The 20,430-nt window shown below is 41.0% G+C and overlaps 1 protein-coding gene across 2 annotated transcripts in view; it reads right to left on the reverse strand.

Moving 5' to 3' along the window:
• LOC115240784 (frizzled-2) overlaps positions 1 to 20,430 on the reverse strand; it is an 87,487-nt gene that overhangs the window by 24,500 nt on the left and 42,557 nt on the right. The gene's annotated exons all lie outside the window — the stretch shown is intronic.

Here is a 20,430-nt window from a genome sequence, read left to right on the forward strand (position 1 = left end):
CGTCGTGTATACACGATGTACGAGCGATCGGTAGCACTATAAATCAGATGCGTAAACAAGCGTCTCGTGTCTTATACTCGCGCACATGAAACGTCGCCGTTGTGTATATGTACTTACTCCGAATCGAGCGCGCGTACGCACAGGCACCACGGTAGTTTCCCAAATATTTTGCTTGGAAGCAGAGACGCGCGCGTTCACGATCGACGAAAGAAAGAAAGAAAGATTAGGCACGTGCGACCGAACGAACGAGTCGCGATCCTATCCCGACGACGGATACGGACGCACTGACTCCGAAGTGACGCGAACGCGAGCGGGAAGGCACGACGAGAGCGCCGGAGTCAACGACGAAGCCCGACCGATACAGATGAAAGAGAGAGGGAGAGAGAGAGAGAGAATGAGAGAGAGTGGGGGAACGATTGATGGAAGGGGAAGCCACGGCCGTAGCCGTAGCGCTCGTGTGTTTTCGTCGAGTTTCGGCGCGACAGGGCTACCGGCCCCTCGGCTCACCCCCCTCCCCTCCCACCCTCGGCAGCGCTCGAGCTGGTACACGCGAGCGAATCACGCAGCATCTCGTGCATCTCTCGACGTGCTGGCTGCTGTCGCAACCTCGCGCTCCGACTCCGACTTTGGCCTACGTTTAAACCAACCACGCGTGCACGCGTGTATATATATATATGCGCGTGCAGATGCATACACGCGACGATACTCGACGTATCGCCGTGTAAGAGCGCACCTGTGTGTACACACGATGGGGAACGCGCGATGCATTCTCCCCGCCGCGGATGCATCGCACGCTAGGGCCGCGATAGGCGCGCACGCGAGATGACGTCACGCCCGGGCGCCGTGTGGCGTGGATAACGAGAGACGGTGGTCGGGCAGGATCCTCTCTCCCTTCTTTCCATCTTCCTCCTCGCTCGGGGTCTTCGGGATTCACGAGCGCTTATTATCGGTCCGCGGTTCTCTCTCCCTTCCTCCCTTCCTCCCCCCTCGCTTCTCCAGCTGAGCGACTTACTGCTTTCTTTTCGGGCTGGTTACGAGCGGCGAGACGCGGTCACCCCCTCGACTCGTAGGTGGATTCTCTCGCGCGGCATTAACGACGTCTCGCGTAGGTACGGTCACGACCGGTTCCGAGGAGTACCTATACCCTCCTCGAGATCGAGATCGCAGGCTCGAGGACACGGAGGCGGCGAGTTCGACGATCCCGGGTCGACGCGATAAACTTTCCAATTCGCGCGTCGCTGCCGGTAAATTGACGCCTGCCGTCTCGCTGCTAACGATCGATTTGTCGCCGATATTTGTTCGGCGATAAACTTTTATCGATAAAGACGTCTGCAAAAATGCTTAATAATTAAAATAGTTTGTCGGAAGAAGCGGATTAATGGATAATAACGGTCGTCGTCATCCGGAAATGCGATGCTGATTAAACGCGGCGCGCGACAAAATTTTTTTGTCGCGTAATTCCAGCTAAAAATACCGTCGGCTGAAAAATCCTTCGTTTTTTACTACTCGATCGCCGTTCCATCCGTCGTTATCGCGTTCGAGAGTTACGCCGATGTAAAATGGGGAATTATCCAGCCTCGTTGCGCGAAGAAGGAGTACCGTGTAACTGTCCGCTACTGTCCGAATTTTATGCGCTTTCGCGGACGTCCGTGGCGGACACGCGTGCGAAAAAATAGGGTTTTCGCGTTTAAAAAAAAAATGTCGAACTGGCATGTTTATTACGGTCGTAAAGCCGCGCGCGAGGAGGCGAGTATCGTTATATCTTGTACGCTGAAATCTCTGTAAATATCTCCGTAACGCGTTACGTGTTTTTTATTTTCATGTAAGGCATCCGCAATATGAACGATAAGGGACGGAATATTAAGATGGGCCCAATGCTTAATTATAAATAGAGAATACAATTTTATATTTTAATCCATTTTAAATAATTTTTGAAATTATTCGAGATAATAGTTTTATTATTCTCTCCTTTATTCGAGAGACGTAACAAAAATATAAATGTTATAGATAATTTTTTTCTCTAATTAAAAAAGCAATTTCATACTTGTCAAGAAACCTCTGTATTAAAGTTTGACACATTGACACTGGCATACTTTGCCATCGCCTCGTGTCAATAGCGATCTCTCATAGATTCATTCATGCTAACGTAAGCATTCGTTTCGACGTCGAATAAATTTCGCATCGTATCGTGATCTGACGCCGAGCACCTTCCTTCATTGCTCGCACACAGACGTCTCACTATATTTGAGATATATTCCTATATTCTCGCAAATATATAATATATACATACATCGTCGGTTTTCTCGTGGGCGAAGGTAATATCCTCGCGCAGAGGCCGGTATCCCCCACGAAGTGCAAGGGGACACAAGACCCTCGGGCATACGCTTTTCCCTGATGGAGCAATAACGAGGGGGAAGGCTCGGGGTTTGGCGTCTTCTCCTCAACGTCTGCCGTTGGCGTCCGCAAAGGAACGGCGACGATCGGTTCGGGATTGGTTCCGATTACCATTTCGCGAGGCTTCAGACGTTAGAGTCTCTACAGACGCGTTACTCGTCTGGACAGTGAATGTAATTCTCCGTACGAGCCAGGTGGTCCGTTGCAATCTCTCTCTCTCTCTCGGGTTGGTAATCGGATCGAGGATGAGAGGGAGAAGGAAGCTCTCGACGGGAGTTTAAAGGTCAAAACAAGCCGAGGCTGTCTATTCCTTTTCGCGGGTTTGCGGTCGCAGCAGCTTCGATCCAATTTAGCAGCGAGCTGTGCTGGTATATGACAGCGTCCGCAAGAACGCAATGAACTGCGCAAGAAATTGCGACGAATCTATTTCCAGTCTACACGTCGATGGTAATACAACGCAAGCGACATTAAATAAGAATGATCTAAAGTTATTTCAGACCGCTCTAATCGCGCTATGAGAATCGCATCAATTCAGCAAATAATCAAATGTTTGCTAATACAATTTATCGGGATGCATTATTTGCCAAAGTGATTTACAAACATAAACATAATTTATGTATCTCATAGGGATAATGTAAATATATACATATATAATCGTCGTGTATATTACTTTCATACTTGTCATAATTTTTAATCTATTTCTATTACGAAGAAGAATTATAAGAGCTCAACAACGATTATATTATATTTATTTATTACCGCTTATATTATATTTATTTATTTTTACGCTTATATTATATTTACTCATTTATCTTTTTTTATATTTTAATATATTTCAATATATCCATAACAATCTACAAACATACCAAAATTATACCCGTAATAATTTCATGAGTTTTGCTCTTTCATAGAATAAAAGAATTAATATTGACAATTTGAAAAATTATTCTAAAAGAAATATCGATGCTGCCATTTCATCAAATCCGGTGAATTTTTTTTAGATACAATATATATAGAGACGTTGTGTGCAATGTTTGATAAAGTTTTCGAAAGAGCGAGAATACTCAATATACCGTCGAGACGAAATATAAAAGGACGAGGAAGAGAAAGATATATATATAAATAAGAATCGAGCATATTGAAGTTTACATTGAGGTATTCGCCCCTTGTGGATTTTCGGCAACGTACGTCCGCGTTCATTGTCGGGTCACGGTTGACAGTTACGCTTGGCGTCCACCAGTCAAGGAAACCAAAATAGGGGATTCCCGGGGGGAGGTCTCGTCAGGTCTTTCGCAAAGAAACTCTGTCATCCCCGAACTTCCTGCAACCTCGCTTTAGAAAGACGCCCCCGAAAAGCAATTTATCTTGAGAGGACGGGACGAACGTTAAATGGATTTCCCTTTCAGAGGATTACGCGTTTTTATTCAACGTGAAATTAGCTTATAGATGCGACGCGGCTCTCGCATCTCGGAGTGAATCGTCTACAAGATTCTCTGGGAAGGAAGAGAGTCCCCCGAGTCCTCCGAATCCCCCCGGATTTCTCTTCACGGCCGACGAAGCATTGTCTCACGAGTCGATCGCGAGTCGACACGCGATGCACGTTGTTGTGTTATGGTTTATCGTGTGAATCGTTAGAAGTTCGGAGCACATATAATGATGAGATGGCAGAGGAGGGGGGAGGGGGGGGGCGTGAATAAATTACTTAACACCTTATTTAAAAATCTCACGATGTAAACAATCGCTGGTTTTGTCGGGAGATAGCGAAGAGGTAGATTACGACTTCCTGTCACCTATCATCCGTATGGTATGTGCTACATAATCGCGCTCACCGGTAGGGTCGGGTGATCAGGCCCCGCCGTTGATAACGCCGTCATATCAGCACGAACACTGCACCAGTTCCAGGTGCACTCTTGCACTGCGCTTTTAGGGTTCTCATAACAATGCGTCAAGATTCTCATAATAATGCGTCATGCACCGATCGTAATTTAGTCTTGGTACATTTGAGATTCGTAAACATATCCGACAAATGTTTGTTACACGTCGCTTGGATCGATCTCGCAAGTAATTCTGAGATGTTTCGAAATTATAATCACACGCTTCTTGATTTTTTTTTTTTTTTTTTTTTTTGCGTGGTCGTTTGGTAAAGGGATTATGAAAGCCGTTCCGTTGCATCAGAATGCCAATCAAAATGCACGGACGAGTGTTTACTTTAAAAGAAATATGGTCTTGTTAAGAGTCTACGTTCTGTTGGGCGTGGAATAAAATTAATGTAAATTAAGTGCTTTCCAAACGAGAGAGAGATGGAGGCTCTCTCTCAGGAACCCTCATCATATATACGTGTGTTAGGTAGAGACGTTTCTTTTTTGAGTGCCACAAATTGATATTAGACTCAAGTGACCAAAACGTTCGTTCCCGGCCTGCAGGTCGGTCGGCTGCGTCGGAGGAAAAGGGAGGGGGGAGGGGAGGGGGGGAGAGGAAGGACGACGAAGGATGCTATCCGGACGATATACTATACGAGCTCTCCGGGGGTCTGCTGGCCATCTTCAGGATACGGCCTCGCGCACGAGTCCTTCTCGCTGGAAGATGCAGTCACAACTTTTTCGGCTTTTATGTCTAGACGGCAACTTCCCTTCTATTGTTCGCTTTTGGAAAGCGCGTGATGACCCCTCCGCGCGATATGCTCCGCACAAGTTTGCAAACAACGTAAAAAGACCGTACCGCCTTCTCGATCGAACTCACACGTCGCTTCGAACAATCGGAGTCGGAATTTCGTACTGCGATTATACAGGGTGTCCCCAATTTAAATGTCAAAACTTTAGGAGCGTGTAGGGGACCGATAAAGTAAGACAAAAAGTCCTTTAAAGATTTGCTCGTTTTTGTTTTGTTTTGAAGAAAATCGCAAAAAATGAAACAAATAATTTTCACCAAAAAACTTAAAACAACACTAAAATTATTAGATTTATCAAAAAGTATTACAAAATAAAAATTGTAGAATATGGAATTAAGAAAAGAGAGTGAGTTAAAATCCTCCTGAGGTAAAATTAGATTAGAAACAAAATTTTGCGTTGTCGCGTATTTATCTACAATCCTCTAATTTTACCTCAGGAGGATTTTAACTCGCTCTCTTTTCTTTATTCCATGTTCTACAATTTTTATTTTATAATACTTTTTGATAAATCTAATAATTTTAGTGTTGTTTTAAGTTTTTTTGGTGGAAATTATTTGTTTGATTTTTTGCGATTTTCTTCAAAACGAAGCAAAAACGAGCAAATCTCTAAAGGACTTTTTGTCTTAGTTTATCGGTCCCCTACACGCTCCTAAAGTTTTGACATTTAAATTGGGGACACCCTGTATACATATGTCGGTCCGGAAATAGGACTTTCAAAGGCTGAACTAAATAAATAATAAATAAAAAATATGTAAAATGTTATTATTATTTATATAGTATTTTTCTCTTTTAATTTTATTCTAGTCGTTTTTCATTTTACATATATTTGTCATTCAATTATTCATTTTATGCAAAAGAAGTTACATAGTTAATTTCACGTAGAAAACAACAAGAATAAATTAAAAATTTTACAGAGAGACGATTGTGTATCAAAATATTTTTTCATTTATATGCCCCTCTTGAAAATTTTTCGTATATGGGCGTTTATTTTTACAACTTGTATGTAGCAAGTAAATTCCTACGATGCAATTGTGTTGTGCAACGCGCATCTAAACTTGTCAAAGAAAGTTTTCCAGTGAAAAATCTAATAACAGTCCTTGACGAGCTGATACGTTTTTCCGACTTTTTCGAAACGCTGAGGATGCTCTCGAAAGAACTCTTTTGATTCCTGCGTCTACTTACATATATATATATATATATGCGTATACAGCTACATATATTCTCGAGCATGTTGTATGTAGCAAAAAACGATGATCGCAAGTTGGCAACTGTCGACGGAGATACAAGATTAAAACGACCAGGACGAATATTCGACTGACGATGAAATGTTCGGGAACACGCGCGTCGAGACGACGCGGCGCGAGGATAAAAGACGTTGATTCCTACAAATCTCGCGACGCAAAGTCTCTGACATTCAAAGCGTAGGCAGCACGATTGGTTGCGAGTACCGGTCGAGCGGTAACCCGAGATGAAAGGTACGCGGCGCGAGAGGAGAGATGTCAGAGCGAGATTTAATAAGTGCCACGATGCACAGGTAGGCGACGTCTTAGCATTATAAAGCCGCCTACGGGGAGTCGGATTTCTTGCCATTCTACGATAATTCTGTCCTTGTCGCGCGCGCGCGCGCGTGATCGTTTCCCCTTAACGAGCCTCGTGGGACGTGTATCCGTCCGACGATCGATGCATCTCACCAAAATATAACAGTCCGCCCGGGGAGCGCAGTCCGCTGGCTTAGTCGCGAAAATACGGAATCCCGATCGTATCTGCATGATCCACTACGTGGCCCTATCGGATTCTATCATCTGTGTTACTAGGCTGCACCCCCGGATTCCTTTCCACCTTAGACTTGTATCGATTCGACAAAGGTCCTAATTAACAGTTCCTCTATACGGCGACAATTCGGTCGATAAATGATAAGACTGACATAGGCATAAATATTTTACAAAAGAAAAAATCTTTGTATATAATATTAAATTCAATTAATTAAATTAATTTTCGCGTAATAAGATTTACTAAGCAAATTGTATTTGATTTGATTAAATTGTTTATATTTTTAGCATTTCAAATTTTCTTTTTTCAAGTATGTATTTTAATATATTGGTTGTAAAATTTGTATTTCAAAAGATATATTTTATTCGTAATATTTATTTTTTTCCATATATTTTTTTCATTCAAGCAGCGTAAATAAGTCCGCTAGGTTCTTCGAAAGTTCGAAGGAAATACAACTTTTTATCTAGCGACAGGATACAAATCCTTGATCCGTTTTCTGAAAATTCGTGACCTTTTCAATATCGGCTGTTTGACTTCTTGACAACAGTGTTCGGCTTGCGGTGCCTAGCGGAACTCTCTCTTCTTTTCAGCATGTAAAATTTATTTCAACAGCACTTCAATAACATTGGTCACCCTCTGCCAGTTTCAATGGTTGCGACTTTTGAGATCGCTCCTTTTTGGCCCTCCTACGTCGTAAGACTATGGTTCTTCGAGAGAACGAGGCCCCTTAATTCACCCTCTATTTTCATGTAAAGCTGTTTTCTATTTTCTCCGTGCTACATGACCTTGTTATACCGGTTTGTAGCTAGTCGTGTAACGAGCTTCTTTTCACAAGTAATATCCATGCGTAGCGATTTCCAACTTGTGGAAAAATGTAAATTTCTATCTTGCACAAGAGGAACGTAATAAACTTGAATTGTCAATCAAACTGGCGGCGCACCGATCGTATATACGGTGGAATTTGTCAAATAATGAAATTTTTCATTAGTATGCCGCGGTTGTACGAACGTCACGTGCGTGTCATTTTGGCTGCAATCACGAAGCAAAATTAATTACTACCCGTAATTTCTTACAAAAAAAATTGTATCACCGATAGTTTCTCTTTATATAAAAAATAATCTGGAATCCGATAATAATCCATCAGTGAATAACGAGAACATATTATGGTCCATAAATCAGAATTTACATCAAGTGCGAATCCAATTATTTGATTTAATTATATGGCATCTAATGACATCGCGAAGAATGCGTATTCAAATTTAATTAATTTTTAATAATTTAAAAAGTCCACTTCGAATAGAAATAAACTACTGTATATGTTTAAATCGTAAAATGTTTAATTACAGTCTTTTTGGACTATGAATTATAATATTTTGAGCTTTTGATAAAAGATATTCGAAGTTGGACTTACATGTTTGTCAAATAATAATGTAAAATCTGTATAACAAAATCTGGAAAAATTACTGCACGTGATATACATCGTAAAGAGACAACGTTAACGATGTCGACTTTATACGAGCAATCCGAGCACGTTGTAGCTGTCACGACAAGCCTATTTCTCGTATGCCGTTTCGCGCGACAGTACACCCAGTCTCACGATAATCGACGTTGAATCGGAGCGAAATGGAAATACATTCCCACATTGGAACGTAACATCACCCTCGTGGGTTACCTCTGCGCAAAATTTAATTAATTTTTAATAATTTAAAAAGTCCACTTCGAATAGAAATAAACTACTGTATATGTTTAAATCGTAAAATGTTTAATTACAGTCTTTTTGGACTATGAATTATAATATTTTGAGCTTTTGATAAAAGATATTCGAAGTTGGACTTACATGTTTGTCAAATAATAATGTAAAATCTGTATAACAAAATCTGGAAAAATTACTGCACGTGATATACATCGTAAAGAGACAACGTTAACGATGTCGACTTTATACGAGCAATCCGAGCACGTTGTAGCTGTCACGACAAGCCTATTTCTCGTATGCCGTTTCGCGCGACAGTACACCCAGTCTCACGATAATCGACGTTGAATCGGAGCGAAATGGAAATACATTCCCACATTGGAACGTAACATCACCCTCGTGGGTTACCTCTGCGCCGCGTCCTGTAATAAAGTCGTAACGTACGGCGCCCCGTAAATTCGACGGAATATTACGGTACGCGGCCTGCGCGCCTTTCGTTTGTCGTAAGGCTTGTAGCCGGTGATCACGTTGAAATTTACCGACGTGTCGGCTCTCATCGTATAACCGCGCGTGCACGCCTCACGGCCCTCGGCGTGTAAACGCGGCATGTGTGTACACGCTCGCGCTTATATTTATCAGAGGAACGCGCGAGTCGAATCCACCGGTTCCTATACCACCGCTACACGGTATCCGCATCAGACACCAGGGACGGATACGGTGTAATCTTGTGGAACGCGCGCCTCTCTCCCGCCATCCGCGGGCTTGCCATTCGCAATTAATTTCTCTCGCTCGCCGACGGCCGCTACATTTTTTTTATGTACATTAAAACGGACCATTAAAAGCGTGGACGTGCGAAAATGTTACGCGTAAAACGAAATTTCTGTTATACGACGTGTACATTTTTGCGCGCACCGGTTGTCCACATTTGCGTGGTACGGACATATTTTTTTATCCATTCGGTTTATCCTCTGGTTTTTCTTAACGAAAGTATCCTGATGATTAAGCGTTGAATCAAGTTGTCGCATAGAATTCAATCGATGTAAATAATAATAAAAAAAAAAAAAAGATTTCATACGCGTTATTAAAGTTTATAATTTGTTTAAATACCTAATATCTTAAAAATATTGATGTCATAATATTAATAGAATCATTTTTGTAATTTAATTCGAGTATATATCTTACATACTGGGATATATCAACTACAAAGCAATATTTTAAAATATTTCGTCGTAAAACTTGAATTATTGCTAGGACTTTTTGTATTTTTCTACCCACAACGTCATTGCCTAATCTGTCATTTTTATCTTCAGCTGCTTACCAGATTATTACGTGAAAGAGTATATAAAAAAAATCTTAGAATTTTAAGATGACAAAAGGAAGGTCCTTAAAAACGCTAAAGATTAACTTTTATTGTAGTATCTACGGACAAAAAATATGGTCGGAAGTTGACTCTTTTAAATGTCAGGTAAAAAAACGACAGTAAAGAAAATTGTTTGCGCGAATGCAACGGATAATACCGAGAATGTTACGAGATTATCCGTTTTGGTGTACTCCATGGCGGAGATAAACCGCCTTATCCATTTCCCTTTACGTAACTACGGTAGCCTCGCGAAAAAATTCGAACAACTATGCGGCCTATCTTCGTGAGCCCCTTTTGACAATCAGGCATAAAGAAATCTCTGTATCATTGTAGGCTGCACGGTGGTCCGTATTTACTTGAGCATCGGCCGACTCAGATAAATAACGATAAGGTGAGAAGGTATGTGACACGTGTCGCAGCCGGCCGTAGAGAAAGTTACGCTCGAAGGGCTAACATAATGTCATGACTTTAATAAGTATATATATAACGTAGGTAGTTATATATTACGTGATTTATAACAATGTACGATTACAAAATTACGAAATGAAGACGCGCGAGATAATGTATGCCCGGTTATAAGATCAGCGCGTGAAATTCCGGTATTTACAATGTGCGCGTGCGCTCATAAATCCCGAGATTACAGACGAAACTTTTCTTTTCAGCGTGAAAAAGTTTGTTAGTCCAAACCGCATTTACCATCTCATCTAAATCGCTTTAATTGCGCTTCCTGCGAGTTACCCTTGTCCGCAAATTGGATTTACAATATTCTGAGTCTTGCGATATTTCTCAATGAACTTTTTAAGCGCATGTAAGAGTCATAAATTTTATAAATTTTATAGTCCGAAGAAATACGCAAACACAATGCGTTTCTTTGAAATCTGTAAAACAAAAAATAAGGTCGAAAATTTATTACCTTTCCGTAATATAATAGTTTTGTTAACTTTTGGGTCTTGAAGGTCTCCACTCTCCCTCTCTCTCTCTCTTTCTCTAAAGAAGTCTACTAAAAAAGATTTTTACCTACTAAGGAAGTTTCCAAAGAAATTGTTTTAATAATATGTAACGTGTCAATGTATATATAGAAAAAAATTTGAATTAGCTTGAAAAGTGACCGAAACACATGTTGATAAATTGACCGCGTCGCTTTCTCGCATTGACTTTTACCGTAAAATCTTTTAGATGTGCCGCTTCTCTATTGGAACAATGACAATTATTTATAACGTCACTATCAAGGAATTTAAAACCTGATTCTTTGCAAGCTTCCGCAATTCTTTAGATTGGTGTCTAAAATGGAAAGCTTGTCTTTTCAGTTTACTTGATTTTTCTAATTAGTTGAAAATTGACTAATTTTCTGTTTGTGATATTTTAATCATTTTTATTTATTTATTTGAAACTCCGCTTTTCATGTCATATTTTCACATTTTTAATCTATGCATATACATTTATAAATCTCGCCGTATCGTATTTTCATGAAAATTATTTATTTATTTATATCGTTTTGCGTATGAGAGAATTTATTCCAGAGCGTTAAATAAATAGCACTTCGATAATAATAATAATAATACTGTAAATATCAGAATAATAGAAAATCTCGCAATTGCTTTTAAAAATGGAAAATCCTGTGTGTTACGTATTCATACATTAAATCGAAGGACTTTTTTATATTGATGTGCGGATCGTTTATGCGTGACCTGATTTAACAGTTAATATTACACAACGCCTTTCTGTGGTAGTCGTATTAATAGCTTCTGATGCCTGGTGACCGCATTATGGAACAATAATCATACACGAATAACATTTTTTTTTTCCTGATAACGTCTTGAACTTTTGCGAATGATAATGCGCATATCAATTTTGTATTTTATTGAAATTACGAAATATCAAATATCATTGCGTCAAGAGAATTGGAATTCTTTGAATTCTTGGAGAAAATATAATGCAATTCGTATCGCAAGTCTTTGCTATCAAAAGTCTTTCTTTTTAGACTGCTTAAATAAAAACAGCTGACTCGTACGATACCCTTCGGCGTGATCGGGCGGAGCCCGATCAAGATCACGGTTACTCTGGGATACGTCGCGGTGAAGTGAAAAATCCCATGAATTATTTAAGATCGCGCCCTGCGTAGCTCACTATAGTCAGTGTTATTTTAATTCGTGGCATATTTTCATATTCAAATGCGTGCTACGTTAGCAGACCCTTCGAAAGAACGTCCATCTTCGATCGGTGATGAATAGACATTATGTGTCTTCTCTTTCTTTCTCTCTGCGCTACCTCTCCAAATCCCCCTTTCCCCCAATTCATCTCTTCTCTCTCTCTCTCTCTCTCTCTCGTTTCTCGCTTCGTAGATTGTCGTGTCGGGTGGCAAACGGAAGCGAGCACTGTTCTGGCAGAGGAATGAGAGAAACACAGAAAAAAAAAAAGATGATATATACACAGCGAAGAAGCATGTACGGTCCAACGTTTCATATTCACAAGGCGTCAAAACAATCGTGTAAATAAGAACACGTCGCGATACATATAAATTGGATGTCAAAAAAAATTTGATCAAAGAATATATGGATTTATATCGTCTGGAACAAGTCACGTAATTTTCTAAAAATACGACACACACGATCTCGATAAGATGAATTGTAAATTTAATCTCTTTAGCTATATACATGTACGCGCGCGAATTTTATAATTTATACGATTTCTTTTTTTATGTATATTTTAGCAGTGGCTGAACGAATCGATTCCACAACTGTCTCAAAGCAACGCACCAGATGCCTTAATGCTATTTTTGTACGATACCAGCGTGAGCGATCGCGCGTCTTCTCGTCGAGGATATCGACGTTTACTGCGCTTACTGCGATCGGAGAGATCACGGGTAAAATATCTTGGAAATTCGAAACTTTAGATTAACTTCCAGGTGTCGCGTATTGAGAAATGCCGGCTCGAACTTTTCTCATTCATGTTGGGGGATCGATTAAATATTGCCGGGAAATTCGAGACTCGGAATAAACTGTTACATGACACCGTGTTGTCACATTGGACTTGCAGCGCAAGAAACTTTTCTCCTCCCAGGTAGCGGGCTGGATCCCGTGCGTGGAGAAAAAAATCATTCTCGAAATCGGAAACCTGAGATATATCCAAGAATACCTCCTGGAGTTCTCTCCGCATGATTTTACGACTGTTATAAATCTTTGTTTTTTTTTTTTTTCTTCTTATGCTAGTCGTTCGTGCAAATAATCCACGTCGATAGTATCCTCTATTTTTTGTAAATATTTGTGATGTACAGAATAATAGCCTTTTTCATTTTATATATTATTACGGATGATACATTAAAACAGTAATGCATTTTACAAATTATTGCATAATTATATTTGTATGATGCTTAAAAAATGAAATAGGAACATAAATTAAAGCGATAAATTGTTTGTCTCTTTCTATATGAAGGATTCTACATAGAGAAGAAACGCATTTACTTTAATTACGTTTTCTTATATTATGGTTACATTTTAGCTAATCCTCTCTTTTATTCGAGATTATTGTTTCTATTGAAAATAGTAAAAGCTGGCTCTATTTTATTCGGAATTTCTTTAGTAATGCTTTTATCAAAAGATTCTTATCGTCGTGGCTCGTCGTGAGATTTCGATCGACATGCATAATAATAAATATCATCTTTCTCTCTCTCTCTCGCTCTTTCTGTCCGTTTCATTTTCTCTTCCTCCCTTTCTTGCGCGGTATTTGTTCAAATGTGGATTGTAAAATAAATTATCGTCGTTTTCTCTACTTGTCTCGTTTAACGATTAAACCAAACTGTATCGCGGCACCGAATTCGATGGTGCGACTGGATTAGCGAACAAGATGAACCTCTCGCTCGATGGCGACGGAACAGCCCAGCGGGGTACAGGACGCGCGTTGTCCTGGACGCGGTCTGGGAGTGTCCGTAAAATGCTCGTAAGATCAACTGGTTGAATGTATAACGAGAGAATGGACGACGAAAGCGGGACGGAGGAAGAAGAGGTAGACGAGCGAGATGGAGGAGGATTGTTGTTGATAAAAGAAAGAGCCGGAGGCTGAGAGAAGGAACGCGAGAAGAGCACCAAGGAAAATAGAATGAAAGGGAAGAAGTCGAGAACGGGCTTGTGTGCGCAGAGATCCTAGCTCGTCGTGAGATTTCGATCGACATGCATAATAATAAATATCATCTTTCTCTCTCTCTCGCTCTTTCTTTCCGTTTCATTTTCTCTTCCTCCCTTCCTTGCGCGGTATTTGTTCAAATGTGGATTGTAAAATAAATTATCGTCGTTTTCTCTACTTGTCTCGTTTAACGATTAAACCAAACTGTATCGCGGCACCGAATTCGATGGTGCGACTGGATTAGCGAACAAGATGAACCTCTCGCTCGATGGCGACGGAACAGCCCAGCGGGGTACAGGACGCGCGTTGTCCTGGACGCGGTCTGGGAGTGTCCGTAAAATGCTCGTAAGATCAACTGGTTGAATGTATAACGAGAGAATGGACGACGAAAGCGGGACGGAGGAAGAAGAGGTAGACGAGCGAGATGGAGGAGGATTGTTGTTGATAAAAGAAAGAGCCGGAGGCTGAGAGAAGGAACGCGAGAAGAGCACCAAGGAAAATAGAATGAAAGGGAAGAAGTCGAGAACGGGCTTGTGTGCGCAGAGATCCTACGTACGTGCCCATGTTCGTTGTACGCCACACGCTGAGTGACTTATGACAAGCGATATCGCAGTGGTTCTCATCGCGAATCCCGCCGTTTCCCGCAATATGTTTCAGCGTTCGGTGATGCCCTCTCCCCCTTCCACCCCACTGAAGACGTCGGGATTTATTAGCGTCGTTAGCGCGGATGGTTTTATAGGGGCAGCGTTTGAATTCTCTTGCCGTTCCATCTGCACGAGAGACTTCCGATTACTCCTTGTAGTGGTAGATCCTATTACGAGGCACCATTTTGGTTACTGGTCGGTTTCGTGAAACGGGACACTCACCGTGGCCTGAATACTCTGCCGAAGAGGTTGTAAGCGTCGCGGAAGATATATGCGAGTGAAAAACGAACGCGACATACGATATGTCGGCCGTGGTAGCTTGAAAGAGAAATGCTGGATACACCCAGCGGCCGTTGCTTGACCGCGCGCATCCACGCTGATAACTTTGCATCCGTTGGAAGCGAGCATCGAGACAATGGCGGACGGAGAGAATCGCTGAAGTGGGATTGTTAATATTGAAGAAGAATAGAAACTTTGAGTTATTAAAACTGCATTACCGGTAATGACAAACACACGGCAGTGCTCACCAGCGGCGATAAATAAACTTTGTTCCCCCGTCGCGCGCGCGAAGGCATTAAGATGCAATCTCGTTCTATAACTTCCCATGGAATCTCTGACTGTGTACTCATCTCTCGCTGCTGGCAACGACATTTTTCAAGAGAGAACGCGCTTGAATCCATCGACGTTTATTAACATTCTCTTCCTCTTCGAAGATATTCATGGCATAATCTTCATCTACCAATTAATTTCAGACACAGCAAGATTTATGACGAAGATGATTATGATATTATGATAAATTTATATTTTACGCAAAAATAATTACAATATTCTTCTCTTCGATTTTCTGGTGTTGCGGGAACACCTGCCGGTTTCTCGATTGATCGGACGAAATAAGCATACAGCGAGCAAACTTCTTAGAAGAAATTTGAATTTGAATAATATGTCGTGGTCACATTCTATTTGAAACACAACATTTGAAACGTGTCGTTTCGAACCTACTGCGACTTTGCTTTACAGATCTGCGGTTACAAAAGGGTGCTGACCGCAACATAAGCGTCATGAGTTTATTTCCGAAAAATATGCTCGGTGTATAAGTGTAGGTAGCAAGTGCCGGAACAACGAGCAATACTTGAGACTGCCAAGAGAAGAGGCGCCATCATCTCGAGGACAGCTGGTAGACACAGGCGCGCATTTTGACGGTGGGTGACGGTAGTGATCGTCGTTAAAAATTGTCCCGAGAATTTCTACCTGCTCCCTCTTCGACGGGGTCCTCCCGATCTCGATGTTTATCGCGCGCGCCCGCATGTATCCCTGGGAACCGACAAGATGTACCTACCTACCTACCTACGTCTCTTGTATCTCACAGTAAGCATCGTTTAACGAGAGAATCGGAAGGGAGAGTGTATAAGCCGTTGGAAACAGTTGACAGGTTTCACAAGGTTTGTTTCTTCGCTATTAAGTTTTCGAAAGAGTCGTTATCCCCTCGAAACGCGCGCGAAACAAAAAATTATTAACGCGGAGCCGCCCGATAGAGACGCGATTGGATCTTAATTTCTCTAATATAAAGGGGAACTCTGACGCGTGAAAGTTCTTCGTTTCATGGCATGCGTGACGCATACCTTTTCGTAAACGCTTATACCTCGAGATTCTCAAGAATCAATATAAATGAGTCGCTACTGTGGCACGAATGGCACGAAGAAACTTTCAACCGGCCGTGTGAATAACAATAATCTACACGTGTGAATTATGTAAAACCTCTTTTTATACGTAACCTACATAGGCGACTAATGGCTTCTAATGGCTATGTGTACTTCCGCCTTTTTTTCTCTCACTTTTGAATTCAAACAAGTTGAACTTAATTCATAATTTTTTCGTGCTCATGGTATAAATTATATTTTAAAATATTTAAATTACAATATTCTTCTCTTCGATTTTCTGGTGTTGCGGGAACACCTGCCGGTTTCTCGATTGATCGGACGAAATAAGCATACAGCGAGCAAACTTCTTAGAAGAAATTTGAATTTGAATAATATGTCGTGGTCACATTCTATTTGAAACACAACATTTGAAACGTGTCGTTTCGAACCTACTGCGACTTTGCTTTACAGATCTGCGGTTACAAAAGGGTGCTGACCGCAACATAAGCGTCATGAGTTTATTTCCGAAAAATATGCTCGGTGTATAAGTGTAGGTAGCAAGTGCCGGAACAACGAGCAATACTTGAGACTGCCAAGAGAAGAGGCGCCATCATCTCGAGGACAGCTGGTAGACACAGGCGCATTTTGACGGTGGGTGACGGTAGTGGTCGTCGTTAAAAATTGTCCCGAGAATTTCTACCTGCTCCCTCTTCGACGGGGTCCTCCCGATCTCGATGTTTATCGCGCGCGCCCGCATGTATCCCTGGGAACCGACAAGATGTACCTACCTACCTACGTTTATATATATTATTAAAATATTTAGAAATATTTTAATAATATATATATAAAATGTTTTATTTCTCAAAAAAGTAAATAAAAATATTTTAATATCCATATTTCAAATTAATCAATATTATTAAACATCAACTAAAAGCAAATTAATAATTCTGTTAATAATAACTTTGTTCGGTGATACTATATATTCGATTGATGTTAACTGACATTCGTAGATTCTGTGCATGTACGCGAAGGTTTACCGGACTTTCGTATTCGTGCGCGAGGTCCTGCTTGGGGATTATTCGAGTGTACTCGACGCTTTAGGGAGCGAGGTAACGGTTGGGAATTGTGAAACGCGTACGCGATGTGTTTTAAGGCGCCCCTTCCGTTTACGCACCCATAACAGAACAGGTGGCCACAATTGGCCCGCTCGTTTCTCTTCCCAATTACTACGTCGGCCGGTTGTCGGCTGCCGTGGAAATCGTCGCGCGCCAATTAATTTTCGGAAGCGGATCTTTAATCCGTGATACTTGTTACGCTTTAACGCAATAACTGTAACACGGCCGTCCTATTTTTAAAGTATCGAAAAATTTACGAACCGAAGAAAAATATTTATTCACAGATTGTCTAAAAATCAGATTGACTTTTCACACGGAAGCTTATGTATGCGTGTATAACACTTAATATTATACAGGATGTCCCGAATTTAAATGTCAAAATTTTGGAAGCGTGTGGGGGATCAATAAACTAAGAAAAAAAATTCTTTAAAAATTTGTTCGTTTCTGCTTCATTTTGGAGAAAATCGCAAAAAAACAGACAAAAATGTCTGCTTCATTTTGGAGAAAATTTATAAATATTTGTTTTCTTAGTTTATCGATCCCGAAATGTTGACATTAAAATTCCGCACATTTTGTATATTATAAATTATTTAAGTACTTTCACATAAATGAGAAGAAAAGCGAATGAATATTCTAAACGCTGAATTAATATAAATTTCCTGCGCGATTAATCTACTTGGTAATTAAATTATATCTTAAACTTCTGAAGATAATAAATGAGCGATAAGTTATATCAAGATTAATGTCTTGTTAAATTTATATGTATATAACTACGCGCGTTTCTCCGCATACATAAATATATAATATAATTAATATATAAAACGAAAGAAAGATCGCGTGCATACAATAAAAAATGTATATATAAAAAAGTTAACCGCTCAATTCTTTTTTTTTTTTCAACCCATCATTCAAGGTATGCTATTGTTCGTGCTTCTACCCCTCGAAAGATGCTAACTCACACGCTCCACGGCAGCCCTAACATAAATAAACATGTCTACCTAAAGCTACGCAGGAGACCCACCGTTTAGAAAAGAAATTCCGTAATCTCCGCATTCTAGCCAGAGATTAAGCGATTTAAGCCAAGTGAGATTTACGCAGACAGTAACACATTTGCCGGACAGTTTGTAACGGTTCGGTCTGTTATTGAAATAATACGGACGTTGCTATTTGACGTGTACCCAGAGAATTCCGCGAATTGCGAGGTAACGTTATATGACAACCAATTACTGCCGGTTAATTTGTTGCATCGTCGCTCGGTAACTGTTTGCTCGCGCGCACGTGAATCACCCACCACGCCGTGATATCTCGGCTTCGGCTGCCGAGAGGGGAGTCCTGGCGATCCGCCAAACCCCCTCAGATCTCGTTTTCTCGCTCTCTCTCTCTCTCTTCTTCTCTATCTGTCTCTCTCTGGCACGCGGCTTATTCCCGTGGCGTAAGGGCGTAGCTCCAATCGACCGTGGCTGATCGGACCTTCACCGACGCCCCGTATATATATCGAATGTAATGTCGGCAGGAAAACGCGTAACTCCGTGAAAGTCGCGGGCGACGGCCAGGTCGGTCGGTCGACCGGCGGATTGAGTTACCACCGGGGGCGAAAAGGGACACCCTTTCCGGGCCACTTGTGGTTCTTCGTTCACACCTCGTCCCTCCGCTAACCGCGCGGTAAAAGGACTCTCGAAGACGCGAACACAAACGACGCGACGCGACGCGAAAGGTGAAGGTGAAGACGTTCGCCGCAACGGGGTGGATCACACGGGGGGAGAATAAATTGCACGCGGAGCCGCGGGATTCGTCGCGTTTTATACAAGGTATTAAATGGCGCTACCCATTTCAAACGGAGAAATGATAGATGTAACGCGAATTTTTGAAATCTTTTCGCAAACCTATCGAGCAGTTATTTTCTTTTTATTTCTATATGATTTTTCTGTAGACAGAGTAATCTTGATATTCGAGAGTCCATTATATACGATGTTTACTACGCGCATCGTTTTCTGTCCAGACTTAATTGTACATGTCACGTTGATCGATCACATATTTCACTTCGTGAATGTGTATTTTTAACAGATCGAACGATTGACGATGACTTTCCATTTTCGTCTAAATGCCGGAAGCTAACATTTTATCACATTATTACTTATTGTAGAAAATAGAGGGATAAATATATGCGTGTGTGTAAAAACGTGCTATATAAAATTTCATTTGATCGATTCGTCTAGAAAGCTTGGCCAGAGAATATCGATTTGTTTTCTAAAATTATTTTCCAATTCTATCATTGCATATATAGTTTTATCCGAATTGTAAAAAAAGAAACAAAACCGTATATTAAACATTATGATATCTGTAAAAGTTTAAAAATATTTTTTATATTCAAGAATTATAACTTGTGACATTTTTTTCTAAATGCAAGTCCTGTATATATTATAAAGTATTAATTCTAAAAAAATTTGAAAGAAAAGAAAAAAGGAAATTTATGAAAAAAACGCGTTTAAATAGAATAACGCTCTACGAAAAAACCGATTAGGTGTGCGACGAGATTTATCAATTAAATCCTAATCGTCGAAGCGTGAACACATCGCTCTTTGCAGCGTGACAAAAATCACACGTACACCTTCGACAGTCGTAGCTGGAATCAAATGTTCCACTTGGACGATCTATTCTCGCTGAAGTTTATTTAAGCGACACATACTATTACGGAATCCCTAACGTCGCGTTTGCCGTGTCTGCTGCCGTGACTTCAACGAAAGTTCGTTGCCCCTCGCGTTTCAACTCGCGCTCCGCTCGCCAGGCAGTAGCGCGATGGAGAGACAGTTAGAAATTCTTTTGAATATTCGACCGGCTTTGTACGACTGCACGATGTGGCACGACTTATCGGGAAAGGTCGTTAGCTACAATAGTAAAGTGGTCGACGCATTGTTACGATTCGCGGCGCTCGTAAAGCGGAAAATATGCGGAGAAAATTCTCGACGATCGACGGTAACCACGTCTCGAAGACAGAAGGATCGCTGTTTCGATAGAGATGTTCGCAGACTTTCC

The sequence above is a fragment of the Formica exsecta genome, unplaced genomic scaffold (assembly GCF_003651465.1).
Source record: "Formica exsecta isolate Colony F162 unplaced genomic scaffold, ASM365146v1 scaffold451, whole genome shotgun sequence".
NCBI lineage: Eukaryota > Metazoa > Arthropoda > Insecta > Hymenoptera > Formicidae > Formica > Formica exsecta.